Genomic DNA, 19,516 nt, shown 5'->3' with positions numbered 1-19,516 from the left:
GGCAAACAGTTGCAAAAATATTTTTAAAAGGCGAATGGAATGTCGGCCTTTATCTCAAGGGAGCTGGAATTCAAAGGGGTGGAAGTTATGTTACAATTATATCAACTCTGTTGAGACCACATTTAGAGTACGGCATTCAGTCCTGGGCACCTGACCCCTGGAAGGATATATTGGCCTTGCAGGAGGTGCAGCGCGAAAGACCAGAATGATACCGGGGCGAAAATGGTTACCTTATGATGCCAGGTTGCGTGGACAAGGCTTGAATTTCCTTGTGTATAGAAGATTAAGTGTTGATGTAATTCAGGTATTGAAGATGACTGAATGATCCAATAGTGTGTGTATGAGTTGGTGTTGAATCGGACCCCTTCAGTGAAGAGAGGGTCGGCAGGCACCTGGAAGACACGGCTCGGAACGGGACTCGCTTCTCTCCGGCGGCAGCGGCTGGTTCAGAGAGATCACTCTGTGTGCTGCTGTTACTCCGCCTCCCGCACTCTCGGAGACCCGCGGAGGTCGGTCCTCATTTTTCTCATATGAATCCGGCTCCATCCGTTTACTTTTGACGTGAGTGTGTCTGGTCCCAAGTCAGTCAGAAGCGGATGCAAATCACACCATGGGCACAGTGCCTCAGGGACTAGCGACTGGTTTTTTATTGGTCGTTTTTAAGGACTAGGCTTTACAATGTTTGTATAATAATAATGATCAGAATTAAGTTTGATACAATGAAGGTTTTTTCCGTTATTTCCCATTTCCACCCTCACCAATTTTATATGGTAACAGGTAACAATGTTTAAGGGATGTGATGTACAGTGTTGGTGGAATCAGTGTAATTTAACTTGAGACATTGAAGAATCTCATGTCTATCCCAGGCTCTTACATTAGGTTTACACCGTCACCTAGTTTAAAATCGGTCACTCACTGATATAAATAAACCAGTAACAACCCCGAAACCTCAGCGTGTATATTTGTTCCGATACTCAGTGAAGGTCCCAATTTCCACTGAAATTCTGAATCAGCAAAATCCCAGAGACTGTTTCGGGCTTCACAAACTGTGAAAGAGATTGTTCTAAAAGCCGGAAAGAGGGAAAAACTGAAGGTTGATATAAAGTGTTATACATTATCGCTTTCTGTTTCAGATTTACAATTTCTCTTTCTGTGTTACTGAGAGGAGCGGCTGCAACGGAGCCCAGTGACTGGATAAGGAGCTGCACTGAATCATTGTCCTGTGTTACAGACCGGCTCGTTAGACCTGTTCATTTTGTCTCATCTCATTGTCAGCAAACAGGAAATTACTGAAGTTGAGGCTGGTGAATAACAGCTCGAAATACCAATCCTCTCCACCACTGGGGACGGAGTCTTCCGAAAACAGGGATTTTCACTCGTGCATGTTTCATCCACGTATTCTGCTTTTCATTTCCCTGATCTGTTTGATGCGTCTTTCCCTTCAATTCACGACTCACAAGGAAAACTCGATTTTACAGTCGATTTTCGGGTCACATGGTGAGATTTCAAAAAATTGAAATCGACCCTTATCCACCCCAATATCGTCACCTACACGTTTGACGAATGCAAAGCGGCTTCAATCACGGTTTTGCTGCACAACTCGTTCAAAGATACTGTCGGTAATTGGAGGGTCTTTCAAGTCATGACACGATCATAACAGTTCGCACTGCCGTTTTCCGCAAGACGCTTCAGATTCATGTGGAATGATTTCGGTCTGGCGGTTAAATCCGTTCCCTTTTTACGAATCCGCGTTTGGACCTGGGTTTTTTATAAATATTTTTGATAACCGATACCAAATTGTTTTTACCTGTATTGTACATTTAAATATTATAGCTAAGCAGAGCACTTGAACTGTCACAGCTGTGACTTTGACTTTTCTCCCTCTCCTCTAGATCTCCCAGGCAACTGCGACTAACCACAATCTTCTGTCACACTTCTCCATCAGAAAGTTCCGTACCTCAGTTTTCAAATGAAATCACGCCCATCTCTTCAGTCACCGACAGCCCAGAGAGAGTTTCTTAGTTTCAGCTCCCACTTTGCCCAAATCGTTCTTAAAGTCCCATGAAAAAAATATCCTTCAGTTAATAATAATATGAATAAATGTTCTTATCCTTTGTGGTTTTGTTTCAGATTCCACGGCTTTTAAAGTTCATTGCGGATATTTGACGAAGTGCATCCTGATTGGAGGCTTCTGTTTGAGAAAGATCACCAAGCGATAATTGAGAGACCGAAAATGAAGCTGTTTGACGGGTGCATTGATCCTCCGTCGCCGTATCATTGAGAGTCGTTGTTGTGGGGCAATCGGTCCCGAAATGCCCAGGTTGTAAGTTTAAGCCTCACCTTCAACAGTCGAACCTTTCACTCCGAACATTTTGAACGGAGTTTACGGTTCAACTGGAATGTTCCATAACGCATCTATTTCTTAGTGTTCCCATGTGGGCACGAGGGTTCCTCTGGCCTACCGTCTTGCAACAGCAGGTGTGAGTTTACTTGTTCATCAGGTGAGAGGGGGCTTTTAGCTGCAGCTTATATGGCAAAGGGGCCAGTACGGGATCTTTAAATCTAAAGAACCAAACACACAATTCTTCTTTTCGTTAAACGGATATTCATTGCCTGGTGTCACTGTGTAACGGGTGAAATTATTCAGCTTACAGATGTTAATACGCTTAAAGGTGGAGAGGCCTTTTCCAGCTCCCGTGTGGGACAAGTTCAGCTTTTGGGCCATTGGGCAAAGTGTTATTTTAATTGTTGCTAACGAATGACAAGACATTTGGCACAAACAAGAAGAATTGTAAACTCACGAGTTCACTGTCCATGTTTCTTACATCATGTTCAACAAAATCAAGGGTTCCCCTCAACACGTTATTGAGAATTTTAAAAAAGGGATCTTCACCATGTTTCGATTTCGACGAGGAATAATTCAGAGTTCTACCATCAATCTATATAATGGTAGCTGCTCGAAAGCGAGCCTGGTTAGCTCAGTCGGTGGAGCATCAAAATTGTAAAGTGGGTGGTGATCTGAGGGTCTCGGGTTGAAGCCCCTGTTCAGGCTGTAAATTTTGAAACAACTGGAAAGTTCTGTCTTTGCAGCGGAGCAACAATTGCGGAAACTCTACTGTGGGAATTCGTAAAGCAAAAAGTCAGAAGACAGCTGCCGTCAACAAATGCTTTGAATGCGGGAGACGGGTTCGGTTCACAAGCAGGGAATTAACTTTTACAAAATAGTTTACTGTCAGTTTTGCAAAACTCATTAAACTCTGTAGAAAAGATAACTACTTGTTCTAATCGCCATGAATCAACCAGTAACTTCCTGTTTCAGACTGAAGAGAATCATAACATTTTTTTTTGTGTTCATTCATGGAATGCAACCCGTCAGTCTGATGCACACTCGCCAATCTCATGCTCGGGTCTATCTTGTGTTTAATTGACGAGATGTTAGTGGACATGGCCTGTAATAGGAGGGCTTTCTATGGGATATTAGAGAATCCCAGGTGGGATCGTGAGTTGTGAGCAGGATGCAAAGAGGCTTCAAGACGATTTAGAAAAGTTGAGTGAGTGGGCAAATAGATGGCAGATGCAGTATAATGTGGATAAATGTGAAGTTATCAACTTCGGAAGGGAAAACAGAAAGGCAGAGTTTTATGTAAATGGTGATAGATTGGGAAATGTTAACGTACAAAGCGACCTGGGTGTCCTTGTACACCAGTCACTAAAAGCAAACATGGAGGTGCAGAAAGCAGTTAGGATGGCAAATGGTATGTTGGCCTTCATTGCAAGAGGATTTGACTACAGGAACAAGGATGTCTTACTGCAGTTATACAGGGCCTTGGTGAGACCACACCTGGAGTATTGTATGCAGTTTTGGTCTCTTTACCTAAGAAAGGATATACTTGGCATAGAGGGAGCGCAGCGAAAGTTCACCAGACTGATTCCTGGGATGGCAGGACTATCGTGTGAGGAGAGATTAGGTCGACTCGGCCTGTATTCACTCGAGTTATAGAAAAATGAGAGGGGATCACATTAAAACATATGAAATTCTTACAAGGCGAGATAGACTGGATGCAGGGAGGATGATTCCCCTGGCTGAGGGGTCCAGAACGAGGGGTCACAGTCTCAGGATACGGTGTAGGACATTTAGGACTGAGATGAAGAAAAATTTCTTCACTCAGACAGTGGTGAACCTGTGGAATTATCGACCTCAGAAGGCTGTTGTTGCCAAGTCACTGAATATATTTAAGAAGGAGCTAGATAGACTTCTAGACACAAAAGGCATCAAGGGGTATGGGGAGAGAGCGGGATTATGGTATTGAGGTAGAGGATCAGCCATGATCATATTGAATGGAGGAGCAGGCTCGAAGGGCTGAATGGTCGACTCCTGCTCCTATTTTCTATGTTTCTATGCTTCACAGGCCGTCTTTAAAATGAAAAACCATCCCAAGGGGCTTCACAGAGGCGTGGGGATCAACAGGCACAATAGGAATAAGAAGATATCAACAGTACTGGCGAACACTTTGGTCAAAGAGTGGGTTTATGGATGGAGTAACGGGCGTACAAGTAAGCAGTGCAGATGGAACCATGAAATTACAGAGAGATATTGATAGATTAAGTCAATAGGCGAAACTGTGGCAAATGGATTTCAATGTAAGCAAGTGTGAGATCCTCCACTTTGGACCTAAAAGGATAGATCAGAGTATTTTCTCGATGGTGAAATGTTTGAAACAGAGGAGGTCCAAAGAGACTTACGGGTCCATGTACATAGATCATTAAAATGTCAGTGACAGGTAAAGGAAATAATCAAAAAGCCTAATGGAATACAGCCCTTTATATATAGAGGACTAGAATTCAAGGGAATAGAAGTAATGCTGCAGCTATACAAAGGTTAGACCAAACCTGGAGTATTTTGTTCAGTTCTGGGCACCACACCTTCGGAAGGGTATATTGACCTTGGAGGGAGTGCAGTGTAGATTTACTAAAATGACACATGGACTCCAATGGTTAAATTATGAGGAGAGATTATACGAACTAGGGTTATATTCCCTGGAATTTAGAAGGTATGGGGTGATTTGATCGAAGTATTCAAGATATTAACGGGACCTGATAGGTTGGATAGAGAGAAATTATTTCCGCTGGTTGAGGAGTCTAGGAATAGGGGACATAGCCTAAAAATTAGAGCCAGGACTTTCGGGAGTGAAGTTAAGAAACAAAGGTTGGTACAAGTTTGGAACTCTCTTCCGCAAGTTGATGCTAGATCAATTATTAATTTAAAATCTGCGATTGATAAATTTTTGTTAACCAAAGGGATATGGGGCTCAGGCGGGTCAAAAGAGTTAGGTAACATATGCGCCATGATCTCATTGAATGCCTGAACAGGCTCGAGGGGCTAAATGGCCGACTACTGCTCCTATCTTTCTATATTCCTATTGTCCTAAATGTTGAGGTGGAGGGGGTAAGATTGGTTTACATGAGTAGAATTTAGATCTCTGAAGGATAAAAATGGGGCTCCGGCCACAGAAGGAGATATTAGGAGGGATGACAAAAGGTTGAAGCAAGAGCTGGGTTCCATGCAAGGACTGAAAGGCGGAAAGAACTTGCCTTTATATAGCGCTTTTCAAGACCTCAGAACATTCCAAAAGAGTCAATGAAATACAGTTTGAAGTGTAGTCATCGTGGTAATGTAGGAAGCGCGGCAGCCAATTTGCACACAGCAAGGTCCCACACACTGCAATGAGATGAATGACTAGAAAATCCGATTTAGTAATAATGGTTGAGTGTTAAATATTGACCAGGGCACCGGAGAAAACTCCCCTGCACTTCTTTCGAATAGTGCAGGGGGATCGTTTACATCTACCTGAGAGGTCCGATGGGGCCCTCGGTTTAACGTGTCCATCGAATGTCGGCACTCCCGACAGTGTAGCACTGCCACATTACTGACCCTCCGACAGTGCACCACTCCATCAGTACTGCGCTGCAATCTCAGCTGGATTATGTGCTCAAGTCTCTGGAGTGGGACATAAAATCACAACCTGCTATCTCAGAGGTGAGACTGCTACCACTGAGCCACGGCTGAATGAAAGCAGGAGAGGGAGATCGAGCGGCTGAGGGAGGGCATTCTGGAGTGCAAATATGGCTGAAGGCACGATTGTCAAAAGTAGGGCAAATATACTGCGGATGCACAGGCGGCCAGAGGGTGAATAGCAGAACGCTTGGAAGGGATTGTCGGGCTGGAGGAGGTTACAGAGATAGGAGTGGGGAGGCCCTGGTGGATTTAAGTGTAAGAAAGAATAAAAATAATCTGCAGGCTTAGGAGACTGCAATCCAATGCAGATCAGTGAGGGCTTGGGTGATTTGTGAGCTTCTCACCAATGAAAGTACAAGAGTAGGGATGGAATCCGTGCCAAGGGTATTAATATTATGGGGCCAAAGATCATGAGTTCCCAATTTTTATCTTGCGGAAATTGAGGCTAATCTATAACAGAATGTGGGTCTGACAACACAAAGACATTGGAACGGTCAAGAGCGGTGGTGGTTTTGTCAGCGGACATTTGAAAGCTGGTCCGTATCTGCAGTCGACGTCACCAAAGGGCAGGATGTGGATGAGGAAGAGGAGGGAGCCAAGGATTGAACCTTTTAAATCACCAAAGATAAGGATAATAGGATGGGAAGAAAAGCTTCTCCTGGCTATGATGAGATAGGTGAGTGGAACCAAGCGAGGGTAGTCCCACCAAAAGAGGCCAGTGTCCATTCAATAAGGTGGTCATGGTAGGCCGGCCAGGAACGCATTGGAGGTAGGGAGTCTGGAGAGGACAGAGGCATCGTTGAGGGTGTCAATGGCAATGGGATGAGTATGGAATGAAGGCGAGTGAGGGAATCACGGCGCCTTTGCGATGGAGGTAAAATTGGGTCATGTGCTTAGCTGGGTGTTACACGTGACCAATTTCACTGCAGCCATTCACCAATGTAGAATATCTGCAGTAAAATAGCGGAGAGAGGAATCTCATTGGGGCACGTTCAGTGTCCGTCCCCTTTTATCATCTACAGTAAATTGTCGGCTGCAATCCGGAACGTGGCCTTCAACTGTCCTCCTGTCAGACACTCAAAATTTATATTTTAACTGGGAAACTGCCGGAACAGAGTGAAACAAGTCTGCTTGTGTCATTGGATTAAGTCCACACTGCAGGGAATTCGGTAAAATTTGTAAATGAATTGGCAGAATTGCACATGTTCAATACAACTATATGAAAACTGAGAATGAAGCCGTTCATTATTGTGGGATCAGTCCTGTATGTGTACAGCCTTTAGTCTTATTCCCAAGAGAAGGCTGATTAAGATAATCTCCTAGGCTTTGAGATGTTTGTGTTATATGCACCACATAATTAATATTGGAGTCAAAGCTGCTGATGTAATGTGTTTGTTCAAGTGACTGTAACTAGCAGCAATGATCAGGGGCTTCACCTTGTGAGGGGAGACTTATGCCCTGTATAAATCAAGGCTTGTTGGAATGGATCAGCTCAGAGTGCCTGCCGGAGCTCTGGGTTTCAGGCCAACAGAAGTCAGTGCTTCTCACAGAAATGGAATACCCAGTAATCTATCAGATAGAAGACATTTACTATCCTGTTCTTGCAGCCATTGGAACTTCTGGTAAGCGATTATCTCCAGCTGTTAATGTTGTATATCGGTATCAACTCTGCTGCTGTACTTGATATTTTATTTCTACCTGCATCTTTTACACAGCCGCCTCTTCTGTCCTATCAGTTGAATGATGAAATGCCCTAAGCGAGTGCTCTTTCTGTCTTGTAGCAATTGCATTATTATTTGTAATGATCTTTTTGACAGTTGTGATGAAAGGTCTTCGGCTTGAAACATTAACTATGTTTCTGTCTCCACATATGCTGCCTGACCTGCTGAGCTACTCCAGCATTTTTTGTTTTTATTTCAGATTTCCAGCACCCGCAGTATTTTGCTTTTTTGTATCAAGCCTGGCATTGTTGCTGGAATATTATCTGTGCTGAATGTATAGGAATCAGCTATCTGGGGTAAGAGCTGGTATTAGACCATTGGGAGCGGTTAACAGTTTCATATTGTGCATCAAAAGTGTCTTGGAATATTTTTTCATTAATGTGTTTTCAGAGATTGATCATAAGATAGCTCACGGTCTCAGTGTTACAAGGAGGCAACGCAATGTCAGCTCCCCCCCAGAACATGCTTCAGTTTAACTGGGATTTCAATGTATTTATTGGTTATCACTATTATGAAATATTATTCTATTATTTTTGTGTCTGACGTTGCCTCAGATGTCTGGCTACTGAACTGAGTTTGCTGCTGACTCTTTCACATCTCATTCTCTGCTTCACTTTCGATTAATTGATTGGCTGTCACTGGACTGCATTGTGAAATGAAATGTTTTGACGTTATGTTGTATCAGTTTGCACTGTATCTGTTCGAATCTGGAGTACTTCGATTTATCTGTAGATTATAAGTCGGAGTGATAACGTTGGCCTTTTATTCTTTGAACAATGCCGCTACCTATCACTGTATTTGATAATTACAGGAGAAGAAATCTCAATTATTGTGAGATCTGTCTGGAAGAGGCGATCCATTCTGTTTATTCCATGCAATATAGAGGAAGTGAACAGCGTAGGTGAACAGGTGGAGACTTGGGTGATCTGTAGAAACATTAAACTATTCACAGAGGCTTCACCATTTTATAAATTGACACTAAAAATAGGATCGTTGGAACACGGGACTGGTGAGCAGAATGCAGGCGCAGGATGATCGGATTTCATCGGATATGAAAAGTGGCTTTGAGAAAGAGAGTACAAACAGTGCAGAGAAGTAGAGAGGAGCGATAGAGAAAGCGACTGAGAAGCAAAGCGAGAGGGAGGGGAGATGGAACGCGAGGAAAGAGAGAGAGAGAGACAAGGCTGAGAGAGAGAGCGAGAGAGAGAGAGAGCGGCAGCGGTGTAAACAATTCATGGAATGAACTGCTGAAATTTCCAGTACAATTATGAGGAGGAAATGTTACTTGAAGGTGTTGTTAGAATGTTGTCATATTGTGAGAGTTTAAATGTACTCTCGCCGGCTGTGTTTGTGGCTATCAGATCCTCAGTCTGTTTAAGTGAATGTTCCTTTTACTTATTTACTGAATGAATACACAAACATAATTGAAATGTATTTAAAGAATAGAATCAGTGTTTTCTTGATCGTAATAAACTATTAGGTACTGTATTCTAAAAGTTATGTGTCAGCTTAATTCAATAAAGAACGAGGTGATTTAATCAATATATTTTGATTTAATTTTAATTGAACGTGCAAAGTAAATTTATTGCACACATTATGTACCCCACGAGCTTTTCCTTGACACCAATAACCACAGACATGAACAGGTTAATTTATTAATTGCGTTGTGCTTCTGGGGCCAATAGATTGAAATACATCCAACATTCTGCTGCAGTCTCTCCCTGTGAATCCCAGTCTCTCCGCCCACTGCACTGAATCCTCTGTCTCCACATCCGTTGCTTCAGTTGACCCACTTTAGTAAACCATCTGATCCTGATTCCCCTCCAGCTCCTCCTTTTCCTTGTCTCCCTCCCAATCTCATTCACTGGCTCGGTCTCCAGCTGCCTTTCCAATTTAGTGCCAGCCCCTGTCAGCTCTCTTAATCCAAATCAATAAACCAGCTGCACCGCCACCTGTCCCCTCACCTTCGCTCTCTTTCCCGCCCACCTGGAGCCCAAATCCAGCTTTAATACGGTGGATTCCCGCTCGGTCGGACCCCTTCTCCCGTCCCTACCGGCACTGCGCCCTCACTCAGCCCTCCCAATGGATCCAGTTCTCATTTTATTCACTTTGTGTATCGATCTCCCGATTCATTACTGCTCATTGTGTTTAAAACATCTCTCTGCTCGAAAACGCTGCCCAGGGCAATGAATCATTTTCCAACTTTTCATGCAGCAACAAAGGTGGAAATTTCATCGCCGATCCTCTCAAACTGCTGCTTTGGTAGTAATTTCTCTGCATTCTTTCCTCTCTCTCAGTTAACTTGATGGCGATTGTGATCCTGTCCCGAGGAAAGTGCGGTCTCTCCAAATGTATCAGTCGCTACCTGATGGGAATGGCAGTGGCCGATCTCCTGGTCGTTGTCTCTGATGTGATATTGAGGCAGATTGGTTGGAATTATTTCTCATTTTCATTCCTGAACATTAATCCCGTATGTCGTCTCATTTACTTCCTGGTTTATTCATCCACAGATGTTTCTGTCTGGCTCACAGTCGCTTTTACCTTTGATCGATTTGTGGCCATTTGTTGTGAGAAGATGAAAACAAAATATTGCGCGGAGAAAACGGCGGCTGTGGTTCTCGGAACAGTGAGTGTGCTGAGCTGTTCAGTGTGTGTCCCCTGGTACTTTCCATATGAACCTGAAAAGATCGTCGACAATGTTCCCTGGTTTTGTATCCTGAAAACGATTTTCTTTACTTCCCCCGCATGGGCCGCATTTGACATGTTTCACCGCATTTTAACCCCTTGTGCTCCGTTCATTCTGATTTTGCTGCTCAATGTTCTGACGGTCAGGCGCATTTTAGTGTCCAGTCGAGTTCGCAGGGGACTCCGTGGCCGCAGTAATGGAGAGAATCACAAGGATCCAGAGATGGAGAACCGAAAGAAATCCATCATTTTACTCTTCAGTATATCGGGCAGTTTTATATTGTTATGGGTGGGCCGGGTTGTGTCTAACATTTATGTGCGAATTGCAGGCAGTCGATACTATTATTCCTACACTGACTCTGTTTATATCGTACAATCCACAACTGGAATGTTGCAACTTCTCAGTTCCTGCACAAACACTTGTATTTATGTCCTCACCCTGACTAAATTCAGAGAGGAACTGAAGAACATCGTAACATACCCTTTCAATCTAATTGTTAAATTAGTGAAATCATAAAAAGAGCTGAAGGGTTTCAAGCACCAGAACTAAATCCCATTTCACACTCCATCCCCTACACTTCCCCCGGGATGGAAAGTACATCTTATATTAGCAGCACAAAGCCATGAAATGATCTTCAGTCTGGTTCTGACATATTTTGTTGATAATCTTACCAATTGAGGCAGGAATTGCTCTGCAGACATATGAATTTTTCCTCAAAAAGGCAGCACTGAAGAGCTCAGCTGGACTTCAACTAAATGGCCGACCTGCACCTGCATCAAAATGGGCAAACTGGCCAATCACAGTCACGGCCGTGGGCCTGATCAGAACGAGGTGCACTCCAGCTAAATGGAGAGACAGAAGGATCGAGGGTGAGAGAGAGAGAGAGAGAGAGATCGGGAAAGGAGACAGAGAAAACATACAATATATAGAGAGACAGATAGGAGCAGAGCGAACAGAAGAACAAAGGAAGAGAGAAACAAAGGGAGTTAAACAAAGAGAAAGAAAGAGAGAAACACAGAAAACGAGGGAGAGTGTGAAACGGAGAGAGACAAACCAAGGGAGAAAAAACGGAGAGAACATCGGAAAATAGAAACAGGAGTAGACAATTCAGCCCAACAAGCCTTTTCGGCCATTCAATTAGATCATGTCTTGGTTCCGTATCTCTTAATACCCTAAATTAGATCACCACTTAATCTTCTATAATCAATGGAATACAAGCGTAGTCTATTCAATGTGTTCTCATCATTTAACCATTTGAGTCCTGGCATCATTCTGGTGAATCTGGGCTACTCTCCATCCGAAGCCAACATATTCTTCCTGAGGTGCGGTGCCCAGAACTGAAAGCAGTGCTCCAGATGCAGTCTTACCTGGGCTTTAAACAACTGTAGCATACGGGATCTTTGGATTTATAAACAGAGGCATAGAGTACAAAAACAGGAAATTAGGCTAAAACGTTATAAATTAATTGTTATGCCCAACTGGTGAATTGTTTCCAAATCTGGGCACTGGAAAGGTGTCAATGCCTTTTAGAGGTTGCAGAGATTTACTAGAATGGTGCCAGTGATGTGGGGCATCAGTTATGTGGAGAGACTTGAGAAGTTGGGGTTGTTCTCCTTAGAGCAGAGAAAAATAAGAGGAGATTTAATGGAAGTGTTCAAAATTGTGCAGGGCTTTGATAGAGTAAATAAGGAGAAACAGTTTCCAGTGGCAGAGAGGTCAGTAACCAGAGTTCACAGATTGGCGTTCGTTAGCAAAAGAACCTGAGGCGAGATGAGGTGAGTTTTTTTTTACACAGCGAGTTGTTATGATCTGAAATGTACGGCCTTAAAGATGGTGGATGCAGATTTAACAATAACTTTCAAAAGAGAATTGCATAATGCTTCAAGGAGAAAATGTTTTCAGGACATTGGGGAAAGGGCAGGGTAGCGGTTCTAATTGGATAGCTCTTTCAAAGAGCCGTAGCAGGCACAATTGGCCAAATGGCCTCCCTCTGTGCGATATCATTCCATGATTCCATAGTTCTAACTTCAACCACTTTGTATTCCAGCCTCCTTGAGGTAGAGGCTAACATTCGATTAGCATTTTTGATTATTTTTTTGTAAAATAAGAGAGAAACATAACATGGAGAGAGAGAGAGAGGGAGAGAGAGATCCTCTGGATCATTTACTGTAGAACTTCCAGCTATAGTATTCCCTTCAGCTGCTCTTGGAAAGTGACAGTGAGAGAGAGAAGCGAGAGAGATAACGTGAAAAAAGGGAAGGAAGCTATAGTTACAGATGCAAAGACACAGCAAGCGGCAGACTGAAGGGGGAACTGAGAGAGAGGACGAGTCAAAATAGAGAGAAAGAAAACAGCTAGAAACAGATAAAGAAGAGAAAGGTATTAAGACAGATCGATCAACAGAAAATGCGAGACAGTACTGAACAGTAGAAAGGGGCAGAGAGGCATCGACAGAAATAACAAGGTAAAGAAAGAAAAACACGTGAAAGACTAATTAAAACACAACGAGGCAGAGGGCGAGAGATATAGATAAAGAAACTGCCAGACATAGAGACAGTCAGACAGAGAAAAGTGATAGACAGGAAGAGAAAGCAAGAGAGAAACAAAAAAAGTCAGAGGCAGAGAAAAGGGAAAGCGAACAGTGAAAGAGAGAAGTGAAAGAAAGGCAGAGAGCGCGCGCACATAGGGAACAATGACAGTTATACATTAAAGAGAGACAGGAAATGAATAACACAGATTACCATTAAAAGGGACGGTGAGTGTGTGTGAGCGAGAGGGAAAAGGGAGAGAGATGGGTACACAGATGGAGAAATATACTGAGGAGCAGAGACAAAGTTCGATGGAGGGTGAGTGAGAGATGAGGGGAAATAAAGAAATGGATTAAGAAAGGGAGAGAAAATAAAACAGAGAGCAGAGAGAGGCGGGAGAAGAGACAGAGACACAGAGAGAAATCAGGTAGAGATAACAGAAGTCAAGCACACAGAAAAATGACAGAGAGAAAGAAGCAGTGATATAGTCAGAAAAAGTCAAGCAAAGAGAATTTAAATACAAAGAAAGAGGGAGAGCCTGAGCATAACAGTCAGAAACAGATACGTCGTGAAACAAAGAATAAAGTGATCAATTTTTGGGCGACATATGTACAATGCAAAGATTCCTTTTAAAAGTTGCATTGAAGTCAATGGAAATAAAAATCACTATAGATGTAGAACGGGCTGCAGATTCGCTATCTCCCGTTCTGCAGTATAGCACAAAATCAAAATTACCCCCGGAGAGTACATACAGAAAGCACTGAATAATTTAAAAACTAATTATTATCAGCCTGAAGTGTGTGAGTGCTGACTGGCAGAACAGCAGCAGATGAAGCAGGCGAGACAGTTAATGTTTTTTTCTGGAGTAACGTTCTCTTCGATTTAATTTTGACAATTGTAAAGTTGATGCCTGGAGACTGCACAATAAAGTCACTCAGTCTTGTGTAACTGACCCTGCCCATTACTTACTGCATGAGTTTTCCCAACTGTTCGGTACAATGTGTAAATTTCCCAGTGATCTGCTGTATTTTGTAATAAATCACAATATACTCTTACCCTTCTGTTGTGTTACTAAACTAGACAGGGTCCCGCAGCATTGAACCCCCCCTTTCTTTTATTGTTACAAATATTGTTATTGTTTCAGATTATATAAAATTTGATGAAAAAGATATATAAGCTGAATCAGATTTCAGAACTACATTAAGGTTTAACCTAATTTTATTGAGATTTATGAAATAAAAGTGTATTCGCATTCTCTACAGATAATGACGGATACACCTTTCCCTCAGAGTGATCGATCTCTCCCTCTCCATGAACATTATTTCGAAGTAAATCATTTCGCTCCATTTACTCTTTACTGTAGTTAATATGTCAAGAGTTTAATTCCATCTCTGCCCTGCAGTATTCTGTGTTAAACTCTTGCCAGTGCCATTTTAAGAAAGTTTTCAATCCCGTTTAGTTTAAGCCTTTTATTTCGTGCAGTCAGAGATTTAACAGGAACATTCATTTAACCCACTCCGCGTCTCTCACCTTAACAACCAATGACTAACATGTTTGCTTCACCGAGACTTAACAGTCGGCCCCATCTTACACTTTACATCCAACGACAAGTGGGTCTACCAGCCTGCACCAAAACGAGATAAATTCACATATACATCTGATGGCCAACGGTCCATGTCTGTCCCCCTCTGAACAAAGCTGGAAAAACCACACAGGCTCTCAGCCTGAACACCGAGACCTGCTCACTCCGTGTTTAGAGGGAATTAATTTCTCAAAACCTTATCTTAAAGTAACGTTCACTGGCTGGAAATGTCAGGTTGAGAATATTTTCCTGTTATATTAATGGCATTGGAGCGGAGGAGCAGATGGAAGGTGCTCTTCAACCGGGAGGTTTGAAAGGAGGTGAATGAGGAAGGGGTCGAATAGGGAAGGGAACGAATGGGTAAGGGAGCAACTGGGGAAGGGGTGAATGGGGAAGGGGAAAAGAGGAAGATGGAGAATGGGGAAGGGGGCGATCCAGGTACAGCTCACACGCAGGTTCAGGAATCCCACTCCTGACAGATTCACTTGTACAAACCTTGTTTAGATTCAGTGAATTGGAATTTAATTCAATCCTCATCTGCACTCCGCTCTGTCAGTTCAGGACTTTATTTAAACCGATACTTGGAGCTCTGTTTTACAGGGTACCGGCTGTTTAAGCATTTCTCAGTCCCACTATTCACATTAACAACACTTTTTGCAGCTAAATTCTACTTAATTCAAATTGCCCTGGAATTGGGAAATTGCTCCTGGGGACTGGGGAATTGATTTGGTTATCGGTCAACCCTCAAATCCACAAAGTTATTTTCACTGCTGCTGCACACGATTAAAGGAAGGGACCGATCCAGTGATAATCAATAAATATCAGTGATAGACACCGTTGTTGAATATGTGATCCCAACACTCATATTCGAATGACGTACCCATGTGCACTTTAATCTTTTTGTGTTCGTTGTTGAAATGATGAGATGAAACGGGAGCGGGCAGATAGGCCGTTGGACGGGAGTACAGTTCAAAATACAGAAATGTAAACGGGAGGAGACCAGTGAAAGGAAGTACAGACTGGATGAGAGTGAAGGTATGGAAGGATGAAAGGGCGCAGATACTTGCATCTTTAACATTCATCCTATCACAGTTTGAGAGCTGTTAGTAATTGGGGACAACAAAAAATAATCGACAAGATCACTCCCCGTGAATCTCAGCAGTGCCCTTCGCGGTATTGATGCGGTCGGGGCAGTTTATGTGAGGTCAGTTATCTGCTTTGTTGGCGCCACAACTACGGTGCAAATCCGGGTCACGGCACCGCTTGTTTTGCTCTCTGCGACACACGCTAATAGAACGCAACGAGAAATCAATATTTACTACATGAAAAAAAGAAGTTTTGTGGATGCGAAAGTCCGCCGACTCTTTTACATCCGAGCACTCTCATGTGTCTCTGCTGGATGATCCTAAATTCAGACCCGCCGCTTCTTCCAGCTTTTTCTTCCTTCCACAATCATGGTCCATTTCATTGACACTTTCCTGCGGCCTTTCCTACTCTAATATTTACTCTCACATTCTTACGCTTTTAGTTTGCTCTACAGCGACCGTTGTTCCTCGGCGGCACATGTCCCGTTCGCACCAATGTTCATTTGTGCCTTGAGACCAGTCGATACATTTCGATCTTCGTGACTGTTCCAGAGACAAGCACTAAGAAAGCAGGGCTGGCATTCGGAAGGACAGCGCATACTTTTCCGTGAAATTTCCATGCGGTATCTTGTGACACGGGGGATGTTAACTGAAGAACTGGGTTTTGTTTTCATGGTCGTTGGCGCTTTTCCCCGAGCAGTTGATGTGCGGGAGAGACGGGCGGCGGTACATAGCTGTGAATAACGGCTTAAAGTTGCACATTTGGCAATCTGGGCGGTGCAATTAGATCGGAAATATTCCGCTTGATCTTAATAGGTCTGTGGAAAAGTCCAATTGAACAGGAATGAAGATAAATGAAAAGAGCGGCAATGGTGAAAAACTGTCCATTACAGGAGATTGGCCGTGAGCGAAAGGTCCTTTGAATGTTCGCCGCGGAGGGGATTTTGTTCCGAAACGACAAACTTCAAAGCGCGTGGGGTAAGTGAAGTGTGAGCTTTGTCCTTGCGTCAAATTAGGTGTTTTCAGGAAAACAGCCATTGTGAATTCACAAAAATGAAAACAGAAAATGCTGGAAACACTCAATAGGTCAGGCAGCACCTGTGGAGAAAGAACCGAAGATAATGTTTCAGCTCCATGACCATTTTCATCAAAAATGAATGTACTGCAATGTCGGAGAAGCAGCTTAGTTTTCTGAGTTGATGGAATCAATCTTTGAATTATGTGGGTTCGAATCCCACCTCCGCCACAATTTGTGCAGCTGTTTATTTTGGCCGCCTCACTTCTTCTTTCCGAAGAAGTGCTTTTCCGCATTGCTGACTTATATCTGTTTGCAAAAATCAACAAAGTATAAATTGCCATCCTAACTGTTTCTTGCACGGAGGTGTTGGGAGTGTAAGGGGTGATCCAGGTGAAGTATCAATCAAAGTGCGCAAGGTCCCCTGGTAAACGAAGTATCTCTTGTGGTCAGCATAAGATAAAGGAGATGACCATAATTATGAATTCCTTCTTTGCATCACACTAGGATTTATTATCAGGGAAAGTACATGAGCTGGTCGATTTACGTCACGCTCCGGTCGCTTTGCATCGCCCCCTGCACATAGAATAGAATCATCGAAAGGTTACAGCACGGAAAAAGGCCATTCGGTACAGTAAGAGCAATCCAGATCGACCCCCGCCCTTTCCCAGTCGCCCTGTATTTTTTTCGTTTCAAATACTTACCCAGTTCCCGTTTGAAGGCCATGATTGAATCTGCCTCCACCACCCCCTCGGGCAGTGCGTTCCAGATCCTAATCACTCGCTGTGTAAAAAAGTTTTTCCTCTTGTCACCTTTGGTTCTTTTGCAAAAATATTTTAAATCTGTGTCCTCTGGTCCTTGACCCTTCCGCCAATGGCAATGTTTTCTCTCTATCCAGACCCTTCATGATTTTGAATAGCTCTATCAAATCTCCTCACAACCGTCTTTGTTCCAAGGAGAACAACCCCAGCTTCTCCAGTCTATCCATGTAACTAAAACCCCCCATCCCTGGAATCTTTACGGTAAATCGCTTCTTTGGGGGATTCGGAATTATCATCGCCGAATCCCCCACCATTAACATTCTGGAGGTCACTATTAACCGGAAACTTAACTGGACCAGCCACATACATACTGTGACGATAAGAGCAGGTCAGAGGCTGGATATTCTTTGCCGAGTGACTCACCTTCTGACTCCCCAAAGCCGTTCCACCATCTACAAGGCTCAAGTCAGGAGTGTGATGGAATATTCGTGTTATGGTCATCGACCTGAAACGTTAAATCTGTTTCTATATCGAAAGTTTCTGCCTGACCTGCTGAGGATATCCACATTTACTGTTTTTATTTCAGGTTGGCAACATAGCCAGTATTTTCATTTTGAATAAAAGGGCTTTGGCGGCTTTGCGCATTCGACGAGGTGGCCGAGAGGTTAAGGTGATGGACTACTCATCCATTGTGCGTTGCACGCGTGGGTTTCAATCTCATTCTCGTCGTTATTTTGTTTAAGTCTTGTTTCTCTCATTCAGTCGAAACGGCAGACGAAAGTTTTTGATGTTGTTTGCTGAAATCAGCAACAGTTCCTTCCACGAAGGTGTTGAGATTATCAGGTCGCGAAGTATCAAAGTGTAAAGTGATGTCATTGTAAAAGGAATATATCTTATGGTCAACGTAAGAGAAACTTAGTACCATAATTATAATTTATGTCATTCCGTCTCTGTCTGTTTAAAAGGGATGTGCTGTAAGTCCCGGATCATTCCGTGTCTGTGTCTGTTTAAAAGGGATGTGCTGTAAGTCCCTGATCATTCCGTGTCTTTGTCTGTTCCAAAGGGATATGCTGTCAGTCCCGGATCTTTCCGTGTTTGTGTCTGTTTAAAAAGTGATGTGATGAAAGTCCCGGATCATTCCGTGTCTCTGTCTGTTTAAAAGGGATGTGCTGTAAGTCTTGGATCATTCCGTGTCTGCGTCAGTTTAAAGGGGATGTGATGTAAGTCCCGGATCATTCCGTGTCTGCGTCTGTTTAAAAGGGATGTGATGTAAGTCCTGGATCATTCCGTGTCTGCGTCTGTTTAAAAGGGATGTGCTGTAAGTCTCGGATCATTCCGTGTCTCTGTCTGTTTAAAAGTGATGTGATGTAAGTCCCGGATCCCTGCGACACGATGAAAATATAATAAGCAGCGAGTAGTTGTGGTCTGGAATGCACTGCCTGAAAGGGTGGTGGAAGCAAATTCAATCGTGGCTTTCAAAAGGTAATTGGATGAGTAGAGGAAGGGAAAAAATGCAGGGCTACGGGGAAAGAGCGAGTGAATGGGACAAACTGAATTGCTCTTACAAAGAGCGGCTACAGGCTCGATAGGCTGAAAGGCCTCTGTCTATGCTCTAACGATTCTATGATTCTGTGATTTGACTAACTTGATCGACATTTTTGAACAGGTAACAAGGAGGAACGATGAGGGTAACGCATTTGATGTAGCGTACATGGATTAAAGGAAGGCTTTTGACAAGGTCCCACATGGCAGACTGATCAGAAAAGTAAAAGCGCATGGGATCCAAGGGAAAGTGACTAGTTGGATCCAAAATTGGTTCAGTGGCAGGAAACAAAGCGTAATGGTTGATGGCTGTTTCCAGTGGGGTCCCGCAAGGCTCAGTACGAGGTTCCTTCCTTTTTGTGATATATTTTAATGACTTAGATTTGTATTTGGAAGGCTTGAGCATGAAGTTTGCACATAATTTAAAAACTGGTCTTGTGGTTCATAGTGAGGACGAAAGCTGTAGACTGCAGGGAGATATAAATGGAATAGTCAGGTGGGCAGAAAAGTGGCAAATCGAATTCAATCCAGAGAAGTGTGAGGTAATGCATTTGTGGGGGAGGCAAACAAGGCAAGGGAG

Source organism: Heptranchias perlo, unplaced genomic scaffold (assembly GCF_035084215.1).
Source record: "Heptranchias perlo isolate sHepPer1 unplaced genomic scaffold, sHepPer1.hap1 HAP1_SCAFFOLD_73, whole genome shotgun sequence".
NCBI lineage: Eukaryota > Metazoa > Chordata > Chondrichthyes > Hexanchiformes > Hexanchidae > Heptranchias > Heptranchias perlo.
This window is presented reverse-complemented; position numbering follows the sequence as displayed.